The sequence below is a fragment of the Myotis yumanensis genome, unplaced genomic scaffold (genome assembly GCF_028538775.1).
Source record: "Myotis yumanensis isolate MYYU_CA2020_CCGP unplaced genomic scaffold, mMyoYum1.0.hap1 SCAF_34, whole genome shotgun sequence".
Classification (NCBI taxonomy): domain Eukaryota; kingdom Metazoa; phylum Chordata; class Mammalia; order Chiroptera; family Vespertilionidae; genus Myotis; species Myotis yumanensis.
Genome location: NW_027223785.1, coordinates 461,994 through 468,668, shown reverse-complemented (window position 1 = coordinate 468,668; position 6,675 = coordinate 461,994). Strand labels below are relative to the sequence as shown.

Below are 6,675 nucleotides of genomic sequence, written 5' to 3'. Positions count from 1 at the left end.
GCATAGGGCCTGCGAGCACTGGCTGCTGCTGTACGTCTCAGACCCTGTCCCCGAGGACTGTGCTCTCCCCCTCCGCGTGGTAAGAGAATGGAGGGCTTTACATGGCGAAGCTGAAGTGCAGTCTCGTTTTCTGGACGGTTTTCTCCGCCCTGTTTCCCTTATGCTCGCTGGGGGGCCGCCTCGCTCCCCGCCCCGTTTTTGTAGCAGATCGATTGATATGGTGACGTAGCGCTCTCCCGGGTGGGCCTAAGCTGCGCCAGCCAAGAGACAGACATTCCTTGGCGAATGGGACTGCTCTTCTCGCTCTACCCGCTGGCCCCTCTCCTCTCCTCCCTGATAGTCGGCGGTGCGTGGAAGGGAAGGGGTAAGGAACCCGCCCGACCTTGGTGTCACGCTGGTGGTCTCTCTTACGCAGTGGACACCCTCCGCTCGCCTTTCCCGGCCTGCGTTGCCGCAGGCGCCCCTCCCCGAAGCGGGGAGGGGCTGTCCATCATCACTCCGCATGCGCCTCCCCGTTGGGCGTGTTGTCGCTGTTTCACCTTGGCCCTTGGTGGGTGCCCCTGGAGCTCTCCTGGATGTCCTGCAGGTGCCCGAGGCTGAGCTGGTGGTGTGCTTTCCCGCTCCCCTCGAGCCCACAGCCAGGCTGCTGCTGTCGGCGGTGCTCTGGAGGGGAGTCCCGGGGGAGTCTGGCTGGATAAGGGGAAGGCACGTCCGTCCCCCTCCCGGAAGGGGGACCGGGCCCTGCAACGTGTGCTGCGCTGGCGAATGCGATGGGGCCGAGTCAGCGGTGCCGGCCGCTGGCTGACCGTGAGAGTTAATTTTGTCCTGCCGCCTGTTCTTCCGTTACTGTAGTGTGTTTTTTTTCTCTCTTACAACATGCCAGTGTTCCCGACGCAACACCACGGGCTCTCTTTTAGTTAACTGTGGATGAGGCCCCCAGTGAGGCAAGAGGACGAAGCCCAGAGGCAGTACGGACTCGCTACTGCTGCGCTCTCTCACTCCACGGCCCCTCTTGCGAGCGCTTGTTGTGTGTCCATCGTGTGCTTGGCCCTGTCCCAGTCGGGTCTTCCCCCTTCCCCCCTGTTCCCTCGGAAGTGTCTCCACGTGGCTCCCCCGGCCCGATGGGGTGTTTCTGCTGGGGTTGGGGGACAACGCGTCCTCAGTGAGAAAGCCTTCTCTAGCGATCCGAGAGGGTGCCCTGGGGTACCGGACCACCCAGCTGACACCCCTAATCTGGAAGCGCGTTGTGTTAGCAGCCTCTGTGTTTGGGCTCTTGTGCTCCTCTCGCACAGGCTTCGAGGGGCCTAGTGGCGACGCCGCTGTGCCTTACCTTGGCCCGCAACTTCAACCTTCGAGTCTGGGGAGGGTCCTGCCGGGCGGGGCTGGCATCTGTCGCGGAAGTGCTGCGTTACGTGAGCGTGCACGCGCGCGTTGCTGCATGCGCATCCCCTGCACCGGGGCAGATTCTCTCCAGTTGCGTGTCAAAGCGGTTGGGGGGCCGAGGAGGACTTCCCCGTCCCAAGCGTTCCTGCTCGCACGCCTTGATGCGAGTCCCTGTCTGGGTCGGACCAGGCAGATAAACGGATTGGCGGCTAGAGAGAAGCCGCAGTGGTTCCCCTGTGGTTGCTGAGGGTCGCTTGTATGGCCTTTCCTCGTTGGGGTGGGCCTTGGCTGCGGCGGGAGGAGGCTTCGAAGTTGTGTGCTTGGGAGGATTGTCCCAGGCGACACGGGGCCGCCCTGTGTGTCTGTGGTGGTGGGATCCCCGTGTTTGTTTACCCGGTGTCCAGGTCCGGTGCCTTGCCTTGATGTGTGTCCTCTGCTGTGCATGCCTGGGAGAAAGAGGGGACTCTAGGTCCTCTTGGCTGAGCATCACAGGCGGTGGTGGCCGTAGCCAGTGGGCGGCGGGGCCTGGAACCACCTGTGAGGTTGGTTGAAGTTTGTTTCCGGTGGAAGCCAGTCAGCATTTCCTGGGTCTCTGTGGGATGTCCCGTGGACCTGGAGGGGCCTCGTCGTTGATACCCACATTTGTCCCGGTGCGGCGAACTGACTCATTTCCCGGCCTTGTCCTTTTTCTCCTTCCGTTCTTTCTCGCCAAGCGAACCGTGTCCTCAACTCACCTCGCCGGGTGGCCCTGAGTCCAGCTCAGCCCACTCGTGCAGTCACTGCTGCACCTCCCCCCCCCCCCCCCCCCCCCGCGCCTCGCTGCCCGGGGGTGGTAGCCTCATCTCCGTGTCCATCTGTCGGTCCCATCTGCCTAGCCGATGCCCTTACGGGGCCATGCCTGCAGTCGTGTGTCGCCTCCTGGGCCGGCCGCCGCTCCGCTCTGTGCCCGCCTCCTCCCGCTGTTGTGGCATTATCGTTGCGTGGGCGCGCGAGGGTCCGTCTCCCGCTGCGCGGCCCAGTTCAGAAGGGCATGCCCGAGTGCCGACCGAGTCACGACCAGCTATCGTGATCTCCGTCCACGCGTCACCCTGGAAGGGGCCCCCAGGCTCTGGCCTGGGATGTCCCTTGTCTGTGTGTGCGTGTCCCGGCTGTCAGGCTGTCTGCCTGGGTGCCATATCCAGCATCACTCTCGGCCGCCATTGGGCCCCCCGGGGGGATGCCCCACACCCGTGCCCCTCCATGGCGCTGCCGCATGTGCTGCGCCCTCATCCACGGGTGCGGGCGGTGCTTCCACCTCACCGCCGCTGGTAGCAGTCCGCCCCTTGCTGGGTTTGGTGCAGTGTGGAGCGGGCCCCGCCGCTCACCTTGTTGCCCAAGGCTCTGCAAGCCCTCGCCCGCTCACTCGCTATTGCTCGCTTCCTCCAGTGCTCGGCACGTCCGCCCGCGCCTGGAGAACGCACCGCGGGGGCACGGCCTCTGGCTCCCCGCGCTCTCCTACCTGGTTGACCCTGCCAGGACCATATGCTTGTCTCAAAGATTAAGCCATGCATGTCTAAGTACGCACGCCGGTACAGTGAAACTGCGAATGGCTCATTAAATCAGTTATGGTTCCTTTGGTCGCTCGCTCCTCTCCTACGTGGATAACTGTGGTAATTCTAGAGCTAATACATGCCGATGGGTGCTGACCCCCCTCGAGGGAGGAGGTGCGTGCAGTTATCAGATCAAAACCAACCCGGACAGCCTCCCCTCTGTCCCTCTCGGGCCGTGGGGGTGGGTGCGGACGGCTTTGGTGACTCTAGATAACCTTGGGCCTATCGCACGCCCCCGCCTCTGTGGCAGCGACCACCCATTTGAACGTCGAGGGACCCTGAGAAACAGGTACCACATCCATGGAAGGCAGCAGGCACGCAAATTACCCACTCCCGACCCGGGGAGGTAGTGACGAAAAATAACAATACAGGACTCTTTCGAGGCCCTGTAATTGGAATGAGTCCACTTTAAATCCTTTAACGAGGATCCAATGGAGGGCAAGTCTGGTGCCAGCAGCCACGGTAATTCCAGCTCCAATAGCGTATATTAAAGTTGCTGCAGTTTAAAATCTCGTAGTTGGATCTTGGGAGCGAGCGGGGTGGGCGGTCTTTCGCGAGGCGAGCCACTGCCAGTCCCCGCCCCTTTGCCTCTCGGAGCCCCCTGGATGCTCTTAGCTGAGTGTCCCGCGGGGCCCGAAGCGTTTACTTTGAAAAAATTAGAGTGTTCAAAGCAGGCCCGAGCTGCCTGGATACCGCAGGTAGGAATAATGGAATAGGACCGCGGTTCTATTTTGTTGGTTTTCGGAACTGAGGCCATGATTAAGAGGGACGGCCGGGGGCATTCGTATTGTGCCACTGGAGGTGAAATTGGACTGGTGAAAGATGGACCAGAGCGAAAGCATTTGCCAAGAATGTTTTCATTAATCAAGAACTAAAGTCAGAGGTTGAACATGATCAGATACCGTCGTAGTTCCGACCATAAATGATGCCGACTGGCGATGTGGCGGCGTTATTCCCATGATCCTCCGGACAGCTTCCGGGAAACCAAAGTCTTTGGGTTCTGGGGGGTGTATGGTTGCAAAGCTGAAACTTAAAGGAATTGACGGAAGGGCACCACCAGGAGTGGAGCCTGCGGCTTAATTTGACTCAACACGGGAAACTCACCCAGCCCGGAATCAGACAGGATTAACAGATTGAGAGCTCTTTCTCGATTCCGTGGGTGGTGGTGCATGGTCGTTCTTAGTTGATGGAGCGATTTGTCTGGTTAATTCTGATAACGAACGAGACTCTGGCATGCTAACTAGTTATGCGACCCCCGAGCGGTCAGCATCCCCCAACTTCTTAGAGGGACAAGTGGCGTTCAGCCACCCGAGATTGAGCAATAACCGGTTTGTGATGCCCTTAGATGTCCCGGCTGCACGGCTCTACACTGACTGGCTCAGTGTGTGCCTACCCTATGCTGGCAGGCGCGGGTAACCTGTTGAACCCCATTTGTGATGGGGAACGGGGATTGCAATTATTCCCCATGAACGAGGAATTCCCAGTAAGTGCGGGTGATAAACTTGCGTTGATCAAGTCCCTGCCCTTTGTACACACCGCCCGTTGCCACTACCGATTGGATGGTTTAGTGAGGCCCTAGGATGGGCCCGGCCGGGGTTGGCCCACGGCCCTGGTGGAGTGCTGAGAAGGCGGTGGAACCTGACTCTCTAGAGGAAGTAAAAGTCGTAACAAGGTTTCCATAGGTGAACCTGTGGAAGGATCATTAACGGAGAAAGGGGCGACTGAGCCTAAGTCCTTACGTGTTCGGTCAGTTGGGTCGCTGTCCTCTGGCTTAACCCCTGTGGTTTTTGAGGCCCGGGCCGGTTCAGGGCGGCGCCAGGTGCTGCCTGGCTCCCACAGGTCTGGAGAGAAGGAGCGAGCAGGGACTCGGAGGGGGCCTTGGGGTGCCCCCGTTGCCCATGCCTGCCACCTTGTGGTTCATTTTCACCCTCACCCCCAGCCGCAAGAAGACAAGGGCACACATTGTGGGCGTTCCCCCCCAGGCTCGTCTCGGGAACGGGGCCGCGGTCGCCCCTTCCAGCCGCCTGCCCTGGGCGCGGGTCATCCTGTCTTTCCCGTCAGGAGCACAACCATCTGCCCCGTGTCTCTCGTCCGCCATCCACCACCCGCAGTGCGGTCTGGTGTGCGCACGCGCGTTTAGGGTGTCCTGCCTCCCCCCGCCCCACAGGCCGCGCCCAGTGCCCCAGCCTGCACCCCACTTCCTGTCGCAGCCCCTCACCCCAAGATGGTGAGGGGCCTGGGCTGGGGTTGTGGGGACAGGACGCTGTGGTGGAGGGAGAGAAGGGTGGTTCGACCCCGGGACGCGTGTTGACATGTGTCGCGTGGGGTTTCCCGGGTTGGCGTCAGCCAGGTGGTGGAAACGACGGTGGTTGGTCGGTGCTGAAGGGGCGTTGGGGGGGATGATGCATGTTGCCAGGTCAGCGGGCGGCCAAGTCATGGGCAGGCCCCGTCTGGGCTCTGTACCCACCTGTGTGCAGGTTGCGGAAACCGTTGGGTTGAGGGGTCGAGGCATCCGGGGTGGAGGCGCACGTTGGAACTTGGTTCCCCACCCCGTTCGCTCCCCCCTTTCCAGGTACCTAACGCGTCCAGGTGCGGAGGTTTAAAGACCCCTGGGGGTCGCCCGTCCGCCTTGGGTCAGGGGCTTTCGGCCCATGGGGAGGGTCAGGGGAAAGGTCCCTGTGCCCTTCCCCCCCCTTTTCCCTCCCCTACTCCCGGTCCCCTTGGGGGCCGTTGCTTCGGACCACCCCATGGTCATTCCTTCCCTACCTACAGAGTCTGATCTTGTTTGTCTCATTCTTAGATGGCTGCCTGAGGCGCGCCCGCCCCCCACCAGTGGGATGGGCGGGGGGGGGGGGGGGGGGGGGGAGCCATGCCAGGGAGCAAAAACCAAAACGTTAAGACTCTTAGTGGTGGATCACTTGGGACGTGCATCGATGAAGAACGCAGCTAGATGCGAGAATTAATGTGAATTGCAGGACACATTGATCATCGACACTTCAAACGCACTTGCGGGCCAGGGTTCCTACCCGGGCTATGCTTGTGTGAGCATCGCTTGCCGATCAAACGCGTCCTGGGTTGTCTTGCACTGCTGGGGTTTCCTCGAAGGGCTGTTCCTTGGGCCCTGCATCCCCGGAAGTGTAGACGATGGTGTCTGTGCCCCCCGTGAGAGAAGGGAGAGGCCCTGAAGCGATGGTTTTCTCTCTCAGGAGCTTCCTGGAGCTGCACGTGGCCAACGGGAAGAGAGAGTTGTGGTTGTGGGGCCCATTGTGGTGACAGTGTCCCCTTCCCCACTCCGGCTCTGCCTGGGTTGTGGCTCGAGCCAAGGCCGAGTCATGGGCGGGGTTGCGCCACGGGGACACGTGCCCCGGTGGTGCCACTCGGGACTCCACAGTGTCCTCCCCAACCGAGCGCTCCACAACCTGGGCTGTGGCTGCGCTGCATCACGCGTTGACGGGCCCATTGTGTGTGTGTGTGTGTGTGTGTGTGTGTGTGTGTGAGTGTGTCTGGGGTGGGTTCGTGTGCTTTGTGGGGCTACGGCATCATCATGGCCCATGCATCCACTCCCCCTACCCAGAGACCACCACCAAACTCACACCCCCTCTGCTGGCAAAAGGCCACCCCTTCTCCTGCCAGCTTGAGCTCCTGTCTGTAAGACCCCCTCCTCGCCTCGCCCAGTCCTCAGGGTAAGGCAGGCAGAGAGGGA

The 6,675-nt window shown here is 61.3% G+C and overlaps 1 non-coding gene across 1 annotated transcript; it reads left to right on the top strand.

The window, feature by feature from the left end:
• Positions 1 to 5,870: 5,870 nt before the first annotated feature.
• LOC139000840 (5.8S ribosomal RNA) lies at positions 5,871 to 6,023 on the top strand. The gene has a single exon (XR_011469729.1). It is a non-coding gene; the product is annotated as a 5.8S ribosomal RNA (ribosomal RNA).
• The last annotated feature ends 652 nt before the right edge of the window (positions 6,024 to 6,675 follow it).